Source organism: Salvia hispanica, chromosome 4 (genome assembly GCF_029641045.1).
Source record: "Salvia hispanica isolate PSC_SH4W2 chromosome 4, Shi_PSC_v1, whole genome shotgun sequence".
Lineage (NCBI taxonomy): Eukaryota > Viridiplantae > Streptophyta > Magnoliopsida > Lamiales > Lamiaceae > Salvia > Salvia hispanica.
This window is the reverse complement of record NC_142695.1, coordinates 29,562,371-29,577,919: the sequence shown is the minus strand read 5'-3', so window position 1 is coordinate 29,577,919 and position 15,549 is coordinate 29,562,371. Positions and strand designations below refer to the sequence as shown.

General features: G+C 42.6%; 1 pseudogene; it reads right to left on the bottom strand.

Moving 5' to 3' along the window:
- Nucleotides 1-12,645: 12,645 nt before the first annotated feature.
- Nucleotides 12,646-13,350, bottom strand: LOC148928405 (uncharacterized; annotated as a pseudogene).
- Between the last annotated feature and the right edge of the window lie 2,199 nt (nt 13,351-15,549).

Here is a 15,549-nt window from a genome sequence, read left to right as displayed (position 1 = left end):
AATATTAGATGTACTACAGGTGAGATGATTGAAGAACGTTGTGGATATTTCTTTTGCTTCTTCGTCAGCACCAAATTCTTATTTGTTCATCAATAACCACCTTTTGTTATGGATTATATCTTTTGTAGTCATGGCATGTGGAGAGTAAAACTTATGGAGTATAACTTTTGCTATGTTTGTAAATAATATGTGAATATGCATCTATATTTTGGTGTGCAATGATATTATATTATGTTGACTATTGAATTTTTAATGACTGAATTATGGAATAAAAGCTATTATGTTATATAGTATTTTAATAGTGACATTCTCTATTCGGTCAATCGCTGGTCGGGTATGGGGCGTTACAAGTTTGGTATCACAGCCTAGGTTTAGGCGATCCTAGGCTCAAACAGAGTACGAAATGAGTTAGTAACATTTTACCTAGTATTGCGAGTATTATTTTAAATATCAGTGATGTATGCGATTCTACATTTGATCCTTGTTTTGTAAGATTTAGGATGACGGATGATGAATCACAAAGTAGTTGGCAAGCGTCGACGGAGGAGCATCATGGGGAAGCCAAAATTCCTGTAGCAGCTTTTGACCCTAACGAGCAATTCATTCAGACAATGACTGCACTGTTTCAACAAGTGGCGCGTAATATACAACCTCCACCACCACCACCACAGCCAGTTCAACCAACCCAGTGCTCCATTATTAAAGAAGTACATAAATATCGAGCAGAAGAATTCAGAGGGCGCGAGGAAGATGACCGAACAAGGGCCGAGTATTGGTTAGAGAAGGTTGAGTGGATTTTGGGTTTCTTGAATGCTACACCAGAAGAGACGCTAGAAGCAGCTGTGGCCTTATTGAAGGACGAGGCCTATAGGTGGTGGGCCAGTGTTTTGCAAGTTACTCCAAGGGAACGTCTTAACTGGGAATTCTTTTTAAAGGAGTTTCAGAAGAGGTATATAGGGGAACTTATGGAAGACCGACGCTAAGAGTTTCTTCATCTGTCACAGGGAGAGCGTACAGTGCAACAATATGTGACAGAATTTCGCCGACTTGCAAAATATGCTAGAGAGGTGGTTACTACTGATGTAGATATGTGTCGTCGATTCAGGCATGGGTTGAAGATGACTATACAAAAGGATCTTCTAGGTGTGGAGACGACAGATTTAGCAGTGCTCTCCAACAAGGCACAAGCAGCTGAACGCATGACCACTTTTATCGAAGCTGAACGACAAGCACAAGGGAAGAGATCAATCAAGAGTTCTAGATCCACTTCCTATGGGCATGGGAAGAAATTCAAAGTCATCCAGGGCAGCAAGTCAACGCCTACAGAGAGATTCAGTTACGACCAGGGACAACCTCCACAACCTCCACAGAGGTCACAGAGCATGTCAGTAGCGAGTACAGGAGGTTCCGTTCATTTTCTGACTTGTGATCATTGTGGCTCTCGCCATTTCGGCAAGTGTCGTCATATGAGGGGTAAATGCTTTGGATGTGGAGCTGTAGACCATTTCATAAAGAACTGCCCGAACGCTCCAGGGATAATATCAGTCCCATCAACAAAGTCAGGAGCATCACCATCACGAGGTAAGAGTTCGGGATCCAGCTTTGGAATTGGGCAAGAAAAGAGGGTGCCATCGGAGGTAGGCTCCAGAACAGAATCAGGTGCTCCAGCTCGCGCCTATGCCATGAGAGCTCGAGAGGGGCAAGATGCGCTTGACGTCATCAATGTTATGTTTAAGTTATTTGATTTTTTTTAGTTATTTCTTTAATTGACCCGGGCTCCACACCCTATATATATATTGAATTAAATAGACGAGACTACTTGAGAACTAGAGGATGCAATGCGGAGACAATATCCGTATCTTTTCGTTCCAGGTATGAAATTTCGAGGACAAAATTTTTTAAGGGGGGGAGAGTTGTAACACCCCAAATTTTCTAAAATTTAAAATTAATCAAAATTAAGGGTAAAAAAATGAATATTAGAATAAGAAATAGAATAACTGGCATTTTAAGTATAGTTAGTTTTCCTTAGAATAATAGAATATGGGATAAATTATAGTGTATACAATTGTAATATAAATTGATAGGAAATTTGAAAAGATATTTAGATGACTAAGTAGTGTAGAAATATAAATATAGTATTAAAAAAAAAAGAGAAGAAATCTACCCTAACTAGAAACACCTCACGTAAGATATTTAAGAAAAAATGGAGTTAATAAAATCTTACCCCAATTTCTCTCCCATAAAATCGGTACCTTCCAGAAGCACCTCCATTCTTCTACAACTTTTACAGTCAGTAGAATAGGAGGAGAAGAATCAATGGAGAGGGGGAAAAAAAACAGGAAACGACCTCCTCCATCTCTAACCTCTCATCGGTTCAAAACTCTCCCGACGCCTCTTTCTCACTCGAGCTCGCGTACATTACTTACTCTCTCTACACTACAGTAAATACCCAACTCTGCTTTCTTTCTTAAATTTGGTTCTCACTCCTGTTGTAGAAACTTAGGTGCATGAATAGAACTAAATTAGAATATGTAGAATGGACTCAAGTAGGTAAATGGGTGTTGAAGAAGACGAAAGAATTCAATATCTTGAATTATTTGAATTTATTAGTAGATAGATAATGCTTATTTCTCTTTTCCTATTCACACATATGATATTAGTCATTATCTTTTATTTTGATTGTGGACAAAGTATAAGAATGAATTGAGAATTGGAAATTGTCTATGAAAGAAGTGAGATGAAATCCAACTGGAAATGGTGATTTCATAGTATTCAAAGTATTCTGCAATTATTAGACAATATTTAAGATAGTTCTATATTTTTGAATTTGTTGAATATAAAAGTTTATATATTTATATGTAATATATATATATATATATAGGGTTTTGATCTATGAAGACCAGATTTAAATATAGAAACGCAGAACAAAGTCATACGTAGGGCATTTTTAGGTCATAGTTAGTTTATTTTTAGGTCATGCTAAGAAAGCATGACCTAAAATGATCTTATAATATGACCTAAAACTACTTAATTATGACCTTCCATATTTTTGGTTAATTATTGACAATTAGATCATCTAATCCTAGGGCCGAGATTTGGGCTGCATTTCTGTATTTAAACACATACTTATTTTAATCATCTCCCTATATATATATATATATATATTGAAATCTGATAACTTTACATACATAAATATAGAAATAAACTGTTCTTGAATATTTACTAAGGTGAAGGAGCGGCTGATCCGAGTCAGTAGAATAACAACGAGGATAAAGTTCAGTGATACTTAGGTTTGGTCAAGCTCACTCAAGGTATTATACTGAAAGTTAAATTCTTGATGTATTATTATGTGATGATTAAGTGCTCTCATGTGTTATATAAATTGAGTAGTTAACTGTAGTTTAATTCTTTATGTGACTATGTGATTATATGATTTGATATGTGGTAGAATTGTGATTTAATTTGTCATATGAAATGTATAGATTGAAAGTAAGGAAATTTAAGGAATTAGAGGTATTTGGTCACAAGTGCTTATGTCATGCGCATGGTTATTACTTTTGCCTATAATGATTTCGGTTTCGCCACGTTGCCTAGGTAGAGTTATCTACTCTATCAGGGGCTATTGGCCATGATGATTTGGATTTTGCCACGTTGCCTAGGTGGAGTATTATACTCCATCAGGGGCTATTGGCTGTTGTGATATATGAAGCGCCACGTTGCCTAGATAGAGTTAGACTCTATCAGGGGCTATTGGCTATGATGATATGTGCCATACTGCCTAGACACAGCGATATGCTTTATCAGGGGCTATTGGTTGGAATGTTGGGATATGCCACACTGCCTCGATAGAGTGTTATACTCTATCAGGGGCTATTGGCCATGATACGACAGATGGAGGTTGGCGGTTGTGTATTTGCCCATGTAGTCATACTACACACGCTAACTGAGCTAAGAGTGCAAAAATCTTGATATTGTTGTTGTGATGCCTTAGTAATTAATATACTTTGTATAATAGATCCTTGACTATTTTATGCGAGCAACTTATGCTGTATATGTTTTCGTGTTAATGTGGAACCTTATGTGATCCAGTCGGTTTAATATGAGGGTGTGGATAATATTATTAAAAAGAATTCATTTGAGCTATTTATTGTATTTTATTGTGATAGAGTTTTGGCTAAAATATTAGATGTACTACAAGTGATTTGATTGAAGAACGTTGTGGATATTTCTTTTGCTTCTTCGTCAGCACCAAATTTTTATTTGGTCATCGATAACCACCTTTTGTTATGGATTATATCTTTTGTAGTCATGGCATGTGGAGAGTAAAACTTATGGAGTATAACTTTTGCTATGTTTGTAAATAATATGTGAATATGCATTTATATTTTGGTGCACATTGATATTATATTATGTTGACTATTGAATTTTTAATGACTGAATTATGGTATAAAAGCTATTATGTTATATAGTATTTTAATAGTGACATTCTCTATTCAGTGAGTCGCTGGTCGGGTATGGGGCGTTACAAGACTGCTGCATGCTCGGCGGCCGCGCTTTCATGGTCGTCGGATCTTCCGACTTCTTCTCGCTGGTGGTTATTTTCTTTTTTCCCATAGTTTGGAAAGGGAGGTTGTCGGTTTATGGTGGCGATTTGTGGCGGTTAGCAGGGTGGTTCACGGTGGTCGGGGGTGGTTGTTTTCTAGGTGAGAGAATGCAGGTAAGGGTTTGTAAAGTGAAGGGGAATAGGCGATGGGGTCTTTTATAGTGGGGTGGGCAGTTGAGGGTTTTGACCGGTTACTGACGGTTACCGGTCGCGACGCTTCGGGTGGTAGGCAGTTGAGCATTCCCGCAGCTGATTGGACACTCTTGTTCTCGCGCCATCCCAGTTATTGTTCTCGCCCTGCAAAGCTGTACCCCAAACAAATATTCAAATATTGTAACGACCCGCCCCTCTAGGGTATAATAAATGCGGCGATCGTTAACTAGGCGGACTTAAATGCAACAAGGTCATAGGCTAGGGTTTCATTTAAAGGAATTTTCCCAAAGTGTTTAATGAGAAGGGCTTTCACAATTAATATTCAAAACGACAAGGTCTTCAAAGTATCATGTCTCAACAATTCAACAAAATGAAATAGTTCAAACTTCAAACGAACGATATAAAGTTTCATGTTTTCAGCGGAAGCAACCAAGAGAAGGGTGAAGCTATGTATGAAGACAAAACTATACTCGAGTTTCAAAAGATCATATGATAACACAGATCTCATTCTCATCATTAAAGATTTAGGAGGATGTCCTTAATTTAAAAGAAAAGCCCACCTCGTCGACTTAGCTCGCAAGTATTCCCTTTTCCCATTAATTCGTTTTAATATCACCACTCAAAATCAATATCTAATTATCATATCACTTTATTCGCACACAAATCCAGATCTATCATCAAAACGTGTCATGCATGAGTGTTTCACAACACACATCACACGCACACACACAACACACACACACGCCCGCCGAGACACACGCACACACACACACACATATTCATCCCATTCATCAATTGGTTTCCCCTTTCACTCGATCTATATGAATGAGGGTTCAAGAACACCGATTAATCGGTTAGATGAGAAAAGGATTGATATAGAAATACCTTTTCTTGATGGAATGAACGGTAGAACAAAGTAATAGCCTTGATTCTTCAACAATTTCTTGAATTTCAACTTCAATTCTTGGTAAAGAATGAGGAGATCTTGAATAAAGTAGAAAACAAGTTGAAGAAGAAGTGGAAGAAGTGGGGAACGTGTTTTTCAAGAGAGGGGGCGTGAATTATGATTTCTAGGGTTAGGCTTCTCTCTTATTTATAGAGTGCAAGATATAATATCTTTAAATTAATAAATTAAAGATTTGAGAAGATTTGGGGAGGGAGTTGGCGTGAATTAGGGGAGAAATAAGGGGAATTCAAATTCTAGGCTATTTAATTAGTCTATGATTTTATTTGGATATTTTACGGAGTAGAATAAAATATCACGGAGAAGAATAAAAATAATAAATCCTCCCAAATAAAATAGGAAGTGGCGGGCGGTTTTTATTCCTCTCCTCAAGGAATTTAAATTCAAATCCTAAATTAAATAGGATATGGCAAGATCTTCTTAGATATGGTAAGATATGCTAGATTATTTATATTTATTCATGGAAGGGAATAAATAAGGGATCAAATAATATAATAAATAATTCCTTTTTCCCTAAAATATGAGATTTTCGAAAATCTCTATGTTGTAGGGTGGGTTTCGAAAATTTTATGGTGGAATTAAAGAATAATTAGACTTTGGATTAAATTCGGATAATTATCCCAGGCAATTAAGTAAATCTAAGAAAAATAGGATTCCTTCTCCAATAATTATAGGGGTCGAAAATTACAAATAAAGGTGTAGGACATTTATGAAAATCCTATTTAATCTCACTCATCCCTTGGGAAAATAATTCACCACAACATATTCCACCCCGCATCAAATATTCACAATCATTTCACAAAATCAACCATTTTCACTTCCACCTCATTTTCTCAATACATTGACCTTTCAACGGCCACATCATATTTTCCACATCTTTGACTTTTCAACAACCACGTCATATATTTGACTATTCAAATAAATCTCAACTCCAAAACGCAATTAGGTCACAAAGAAATCATGCAATTAATTCACTCATCAATTATTCCACATACCATAGCATTAAAGGCATTTAATGCAAAAATTTTATGTCTCGAAAATTAGGGTTCGAAAAAGTGGGGCGTAACATTCCACCACTCTTAAAAGAAATTTCGTCCCGAAATTTGGTACCTTAATGGAAAGAGTTCCAGGTACAGTTCCATCATCTTGTCCTCAAGCTCCCACGTGGCTTCTTCATATTCGTGGTTTCTCCATAGTACTTTCACACTAGCAATGGATTTATTCCTCAAATTCTGAACCTTTCGGTCCAAGATCATCTGGGGTCTCTCTTCGTAGCTCAAGTCGGAATTCAGCGCGACTTCTTCATGGTGAATCACGTGTTTCGGATCGAACACATATTATCGCAACTGCGATACGTGAAAAATGTTGTGCACGTTCCCAAGGCTTGGCGGTAGCGCCAATCGATAGGCTACGGGTCCTACTTCTTCAAGAATTTCATAAGGTCCTATAAAACGCGGTTTCAACTTTCCTTTAACACCAAAACGTGTTATCCCTTTCGACGGGGACACTTTGTAAGTCGGTCCGTCGGACGTCGGCGTATGAATTTTGCCTGTCCTGGGCTTCCTTCATTCTCACACGAATTTGTCGAACAATTCCAATCATCTCTTCGACTGCATCGGGTCAGAGTACCCTTCGCTCGCCGCCAACATCATCCCAGTAGAGCGGTGATCTACACCTTTTTCCATATAGTGCTTCATTCGGCGCCATGTTGATCGTTGCTTGAAAGCTGTTGTTACAAGCGAATTCGATCAGAGGTATGTTGTCTCCCAACTTCCACCTCGGTCGAGCACCACGGTTCTTAGCATATCCTCGAGAGTTTGTATCGTCCTCTCGGATTGCCCATCGGACTGCGGGTGAAACGCCGTGCTAAAATTTAGTCGTGTTCCAAGCTCGCGCTGTAGACTAATCCAAAATTTTGAAGTAAACTTTGGGTCACGATTGGACCTAATCGTCACTGGGACTCCATGCAATCGCACAATCTCCTTTAGATTGTGCCAATGAAGACATAATCATTTTGTTTGTAACGTAATGACAATGAAGACAGGATCATTTTGGCCAATGAAGACATAATCATTTTGGTCATTAGATTGAATTCTCTCTCTAAAAATTATGCTCTCGGCCTAATGGCCTTACGATGAAAGCCCCACCGCCGCCTCACCTGCCCACCCCCCGCCACCCACGCCGCCCTCTCCATCCTCCCCCTTTCCCACCGCTACCTCCTTCACTCTCCGACCGTCGCCTGCCCCAACCTCCACCACCACCGCTAGGCCTTAGCCTGAAGATACAGCCATTCCGGACCATTTGATGGTGTTCCGATCAGCTCAAGCATCCCCCTCTACGGCAACGTCAAAGAAAACGGTCCCCAACATGGCAAGAAACAAAATCAAAGCCCGAAAGAGTACCCCGGCGGCCCCGACCAAGGGTGATGGCCGTAAACGGCTGGTCCTCTCCCCCTTCCCGGAAGACAAGAGGCTTAGCAAGAAGATCGACTTTGGAAATGATAACAGTCCGAGATCCAAAACATCGGCTTCGCTTCAACCTCGAATGGTACTCCGTCAATCTACTTCTCTGGCTCGAGATCCAAAGCTTGCGGACAATGTCGGGCACGCCATTGTAGGTAAATTCTCCCACTCAATCCCGGCTTCCCACCAAATCCAAAAGGCTCTTGATAATATTAGATTCAACTGTCAATTCTCTTGGAAGTATATTAATGCCAAGCACATACTTCAATTTGAGGATATGGCGGACTATGCTCGCTTGCTAAGTGGACCAAAAGGCACCCCGGTTTGGTTCATCGATCGTCATCCAATGCGGGTGTTCAAATGGACTCCGGAATTCGATGCCTATTGTGAATCTCCTATTGCGGCAATATGGTGCAACCTAATTGGCCTCCCCATTCACCTTTTTGATCAAGCTGCATTATTCGCCATTGGAAAACTCCTTGGTAACCCAATCCAAGTCGATCGCGACACAGCCAATAAGACAAGGCTATCCTTTGCCCGGATTTGCGTGGAGATTGACATCACCAAACCACCTCCGGAAGAGATCATTCTCGACATCTGTGGTCGAGAAACGGTGCAGCAAGTTCGTTGGGGGAAGATCCCCTTATATTGTCAGGAGTGCAAACACGTGGGCCACTCGAGAGAAGTTTGTTACGCCACGGGGAAGATGGACCGCCCCCCGAGAAAGAACTACAACATTGTTACACCGAAGCAAACCCAGCACGGGGATCGAGGCATGAAAGAAAAGCCGGACCTGCCGTCCCGAGAACCAACCAATAGTGAAACGAGGCAGCATGGTAAGAGTAAAAGCCAAGGAGAGCAAGCAAACATGCCCACGCCCGGGAAACAGAGTAGTGGGCCAGAGTGGACCGGGCCGGACATCATGGGAGTCCTACATGTAGATCAAGTCGTGGAACTCGAACAAGAAGGCACAGGCAGGGGTTCATAGCCTAAACACCCCACAGTCTCGGATTCAGATTTTGACCCCGCTGGTGGTGTCTTGATGAGATATGCGAGGGAACCAGCCACCGCACGACGGGGGACCTTCCCTTTTCATCGAGGGGGCGCTAGAGGAGTGGGCCGCACTCCTTTGGCTGTGGGACGCGGTAGAGATCCGTCAAGAAACTACATGAGTTCCAACCAATACTACTCTCTCATGGGGAATGAAGAATTTGAGGCCGATGGGTGTGGGGAAAAGGAATCCTCGGTGATGGAGGAGCAGCCCTATCCCGAAGACAATGATCACATCCCCTCACCTATTGATGGGGGGACCGAATCGCAACTCATAGTATTTCAAGGAGAGTCGTCAACCTCTCAGGGTACGATCCTCCCTTGTTAATTATGTCTTGTAATTTCTTGTTTTGGAACGTTAGGGGAATCGCGAATGCGACAACCCAAAACGTACTGAAAAGATTAATTAAAAATTATAATATTGTCTTTCTTGCAATAATGGAGCCACTCACTCTGCCCAACCCGGAGCGGTACTCAAGGGCTTTGGGACTAGTCTTCAAGGGCTCGAACACTAATGGAAAGATCTGGATCTTCGTGGAAGAGGGGGCTGAGTTTGATGTTGTAGACGATTCGGAACAGCTGCTACATGGTCGCTTCTCATCTCCTCGTCTTGCAAGTCCCGCGGCTGTATCGGCTGTCTACGCAAAGTGTTCACGCCCGGAAAGATTTGTCCTTTGGGATAAGATGAGGGAATTATCATGCTTATTGGAAGGAACACCCTGGGTGATAGCTGGCGATTTCAACACCATTCTATCGCCTAGAGATAGAGCTGGTAGCAACACTAATCGGCAGACTGAGATGATCGATTTTGCAGAAACCATTGAGGACTGCAAGCTCCTTGACCCGGGCTTTGATGGGTCTGACTATACCTGGGCCAAGAACGGGCTATTTGAAAGACTGGATAGAGTCTTGGTCAGTGAAGCATGGACTAGGCTTTTTGATGCAACTAGAGTGACTAACCTACCTCGGGTATCCTCAGATCACGGGCCAATCCTAGTCAGGTGCAGACGAGCGAGCAACTCTACCGGGGGGAGAGCTTTCTGTTTTCAAAACATGACGGTTTTCTTGACCTGGTGCGAGAGGATTGGGCGAGACCTACTGGGGCCGGAGGGCTCCTCAACCTTCAGATCAAGATGGCAAGGCTCAATAAGACTCTTAAGGGGTGGAACAAAGAGGTGTTTGGGAATATTCACACAAACCTAAGGAACATGGAAGAGGCAGTGGCGATGGCACAGGCTGCTTTTGAAGAGGACCCCTCGGCTAGAAACAGAACTGAGATCAACAAACAAATTGCGAGGTATATCATGCTCCTCAAAATGGAAGAGGACTTTTGGCGGCAAAAGGCAACTCTTAGATGGCTAGAGGATGGGGACAAAAACACAAAATTCTATCAAAGCTGGGTGAAGCAAAAGAGGATAAGGCTGCGTATCCACAAGATTCAAGTGAATGGGCTCGAGATCTCGGATGAGAACACAATCAAGAGCTCGGCAGTGGATTTCTTCCAAAAACTCCTGGCGCCCGCTCCGCCGGAACTGGCTGAACCGGACCTTGGGCTGATCCAACAACTCCCACCGTCAACTTTGCTTGACGATATTTCCAACCCCCCTGATGACAATGAAGTTAGGCGGGCAGTGTTTGATATTTCTGGTGATAGTGCTCCAGGCCCGGATGGCTTTTCGGCCACCTTCTTTCAAGCTTGCTGGAGCATTGTGGGTTTGGACACGGTGGACGCTATTCGACAGTTCTTCCTCGGGGCCTACCTCCCCAGAAGTTTTACGGCAACAAGTATTATCCTCATCCCCAAGAAGGCCACGCCAGAAACATGGGCGGACTATAGGCCTATTAGTTTGTGCAATGTCGTCAACAAGGTCGTCACCAAAATCCTTACAGCAAGAATCACTCCATTCCTCCCACGGGTCATTTCACCAAATCAAAGTGGGTTCGTGAAAGGTCGGCTGCTCAATGACAATGTCCTCCTCGCACAAGAGATGTTCCATGAACTCTATCGATGTGCCCCAGCCCCGAACGTGGCGATTAAAATTGAAATGGCCAAGGCATACGACCGAGTCCAATGGCCATTCCTCCTCAAGGTTCTTAGACACATGGGCTTCCCGGATACTTGGATCTCCCTCATTGAAAGATGTATTGGTTCGTGCTGGTTCTCAGTCCTAGTCAACGGTGCTCCATCAGGTTTCTTCAAATCTACTCGGGGTCTTAGACAAGGTGATCCTATCTCTCCGACGGTGTATGGAGATCAGCCATTGATAAACTTATCCTTGGTAAGAAAGAAATGACGTTTAAATCTACCCGACGGTGTATGGAGATCAGCCACTTAGCCTACGCCGACGATATCATTATCTTTACACAAGCAGCCACGGGCCCGCTGCGGCGCCTTAGAGCTTGCCTAGATGAGTATGCTGAAGATTCAGGCCAACAGATTAACCTCAACAAGAGCAATTTTTACATTGATGAGGCTCATGAGGTCTTTATCTTTGGTTGTAATATAGGCTCTTTGGTATGTGAGGAATATTTGGCTAAAAAGTGACTCAAATAAAAATATCCCAAGTAGAGTAAGATTGACTTCACTTTTCTAAACCCAAGACACTATTGACTTATTAAATTTCTCCTTCAACTCACTTTCCAAACCTTTTATTTTCTTTTCTTAGCACAACCTTTCACACTTTTTTTTCTTTTTCTATCTTACACAAGAATGAAATAAAGGCTCAAATTCTCACAAGATATAAAGCATGATTCAAGGCGAACAAACAATTCACTAATTATGCACCTTTTCACCGAACCATCAAATCAAAACGTTAAGCCACACTTAAACATAGATGGAATGTAATATCATTGGCAACTCGGTCTAAAGTGTGTCCCTAAGCATGCGTGTTTCTAAGTTCTTCATGTTAAGTTCACGACATGGATTCAAGAAAACATTTTTAGAACACAAAAATCTCCTACGGGGTTTTGAAAAACAAAAACAAAAACTTTAAAACAAAAAGAGGATTCCTAAAACAAAAAAAAAAAAACTAAACTCACGGTCCACCACTTCATCCCCCCAAACTTATTTACAACAAAGTGTAAAATAAGTTTGTAGAGTCAATAGGTACGTGAGTGAATTACTGGAAAAAAACGTACCTTGAAAAATTTCGCGTCTGGGCGAAAATCGAAAAATTTCAAAAAATCGCGCTGGAAATTGCGCCCAGGTGGCGGCCCGCCGCGGCATGTCCGGCGGTCTCCACGAAGAGGTCAGAACCTGCGAAAAATTTTCAACGCACAAAAATTAAACTAAAACCAAAAATACTTAAAATTAAAGCAAAAATTGTCAAAAACATAAAAAGAAATTGTCTTAGAGTATCCAAAAACATGGTACAAATGCTCATTTAAAGTCATTGAGCTTGACTTCTTCAATCTTAAGGAGGAGGAGGGAAACGGGCGTTGAGGTCGTCGAATGCACCAATAAGATAGGCGATGTCGCCACTCAATGTTTGGCGCTCTTGTCGAGCCTCGGTGGCCATCCTATGGAGCTCTTCAATCTCACGACGGCGATGCACGTCTTCTAGCCTTTGTTGTTCCCAAAATTGTTGCTCCGCCGTGCGCCAATCGCCTTGAGCCGTCCATCCTTGGCGGTTGTAGGCATTCTCCCTTTGTTGCTCCGCCCAACGGGTGTCCCACGTGTTGGACACGTTTTGCATGTAGGAGTAGATATCTCCTAGTTGGGTGGAGGTGTTTGCTTGAAACTCCTCATCAGGGTTCGGCCTTCCGCGGCGGCGGTTTGCTCTAGTCCGGCGGCGATGTCCCTCTACTTCCTCCTCTTATTCTTCTTCTTGGCGGCGTTGGGGCGGCGGTGTCGGCAGCACTTGACTCTCTTGGGCGTGCGAGTGCTCTCCTTCCTCAGTGTAGTGATCGATAGCATCGAAGGCGGAGTCATCATCGGCCTTAAAGATGGGGATGCGAGCCGGTATATTCCTCTTCCTAAACTCTCCGTTAATGGGGTTAGCCTCAATGGCTCTTCGGTGTGCCGGGGTGTTGAGCTTCCAATTGACTTGGTTGGCCCAAACATCGACCTTAGTCAACTGCGGGATGGGAACAGGGAGGTGATCCCCCGCCACTTGTAGGAAAAATCATTGACCCCAATAGTCGGTCTTCAATAGCCCCACCGAAAAGAGCATCTCATAGGTGATAAAGCGCTTCCCGCCATCTTCCGTCAAACCAGCGAAAGACACCTCCAAATGCTCAGCGATCGCCGTGATCAAACCCCCATAACATATAACGCCGTCACCCTTCTTAGTGATCCGGTCCACATAGATATTAAAAAGGGTTCCATAGTCGAATCCCTTCTTGTTGAGGAGGCACCATATCACATTCAACTCCGTTCGGGAGACACTTCTCCCATCGACCCTAGCAAACATAAGTTGGGTCATAGCTCGGTGGAGGTACCTCAAAACCGGGTTGTGAATCGAAGAAGACTTAGCATATCCCGCGGCGTGCTCGTGCTCATTCGTCATCGCACCCCAAACCTCGTCAAAGTCACAATCATTATCGGTCTCGGGGTTGGGGTCGAAGCAATGGAAGATTCCGCAAAGATCCTCCATGGGGAGCGAGTGCCATCGGTTGCCTAGGCGGAAATCGATGCTAAGCGGGATGTTTTGCCGGCGGTCCTTGGTGACCTTCAACGAGCTTAGAAACTCAAGAGTATACTTCCTAAAAGACGGCCACTTCCTCTCGAACGTGTATCGAAGGCCGTTCCCGTCACCCACGTCACACAACGCCCAAAAGTCCTCCGCGATCCCCAAAGTTTGAAGAGGGAAATCATGGGGGTACCTCGACGACGCCGTCTCTCGCGCTGACAACTTCTTCTATATGGCCTTTTGCTCGTCCGAGGCAAGGCTAATGCCATAGTTCTTCGCATTTTCGGGCTTTACTTATGATCCCATTTCCCTACAAAAGAAAAGTTCAATACTTAAAAAAGTATACCTACAATGGGAAATCAAAGGTTCCCCCAAACTCGCACTCTTATAAGCAATACCAAAGAATCAACATATAAGCACAAGCTAGGTGTTCAAAACTTCCTAAATGGTAGCATGGAAACATGTAAAACATAAACATCCAAACTAGGCAACAAATATCCATCCCCCAACGTGAATTCATCCCCATGCAGAGACGTATCAACAATATATCAATACATATCAACAATCTCTATAGAATACTCAAGTATTGCAATTCATGGAAATAATAATAGTCTCGCAATGCTATGAACATGATTGCAACATATGAACAAGTATAAACAAAAAGGAATCACTGTTCACAAAGCTTCAAATCATCACCAAAACACAATATCACCATGGGAAATCAAAAGAAATAAGTACACAATCATCCCTCATCGTAAAATAAGAGTTTCCTCCGAACAATTCATCCAAAACATGCCCAATTCCATGAAAGAAGTGAAACAAAACTCAGAAATTTAGTTAGGATTCATACCTTGTGTTGACTGAGAATTGGAGAAGAAAAACTCTAAACTTGGAGAGAATTGAGAGAATGATAGTGTGGGTGTGTGAAATTGGTGATTCATAAAGGTGAGGGTTCTGTGCAAGGAAGGAATTTGAGAAGGAATGGGAAAAGGAATGGAAAACATACCTTTTATAAGAGCTTTCCCGTCTCTGGACTGCATGCGGCGGTCGCCACATGGTACGTGGTGGGCCGCCGCACGGGACGTTTAAAAACTGTGCTTCCTGGCGGGCCGCAGCGGCCCGTTCAGCGGTTCCTCCGGCCCGCCCTAAGCCCGACCTATCCTGTACATGTGAATACACGTGTGGCGACCGCCGTGTTAAGTGCGGCGACCGCCACGTGTTAAATAATTTTTTTTAAAACTGAATAAAAAAAACGAAATAAAGAAAAGAACAAAATTAAAGAAATTGGGTTGCCTCCCAACAAGCGCTTTTGTTTTTAGTCGTTAGCTCGACTTGAAGTGGCCCACTAATTGGGCGGATCAGCGACCCAAGTGTTGAAAATTGGCATAGGGAGCAACTTGGTCCCTAGCTTCTTCCACCACTTGTACTTCCCCTAATTGGTCTTGATAACATAAATCTCGGGGTCCTCCTTGGGTGCTTTCTTCCTCTTTTGTTTCTTTTTCTGCGGAATAGAGGTAGAGGGATTAGTATCGTCCTTTTTGGGAGAACGTCTTACCTCGTTTACAATGTAGATAGTGGAGGCAGAAGGGTCCTCCACTTCAAAATGGTCTTGGGGTTTTGTCGAATCCGTGGCCATGATTGCCCTACACTGCCGTTCCATCTTTGCCCGCTTTGCCTCCTCAAACT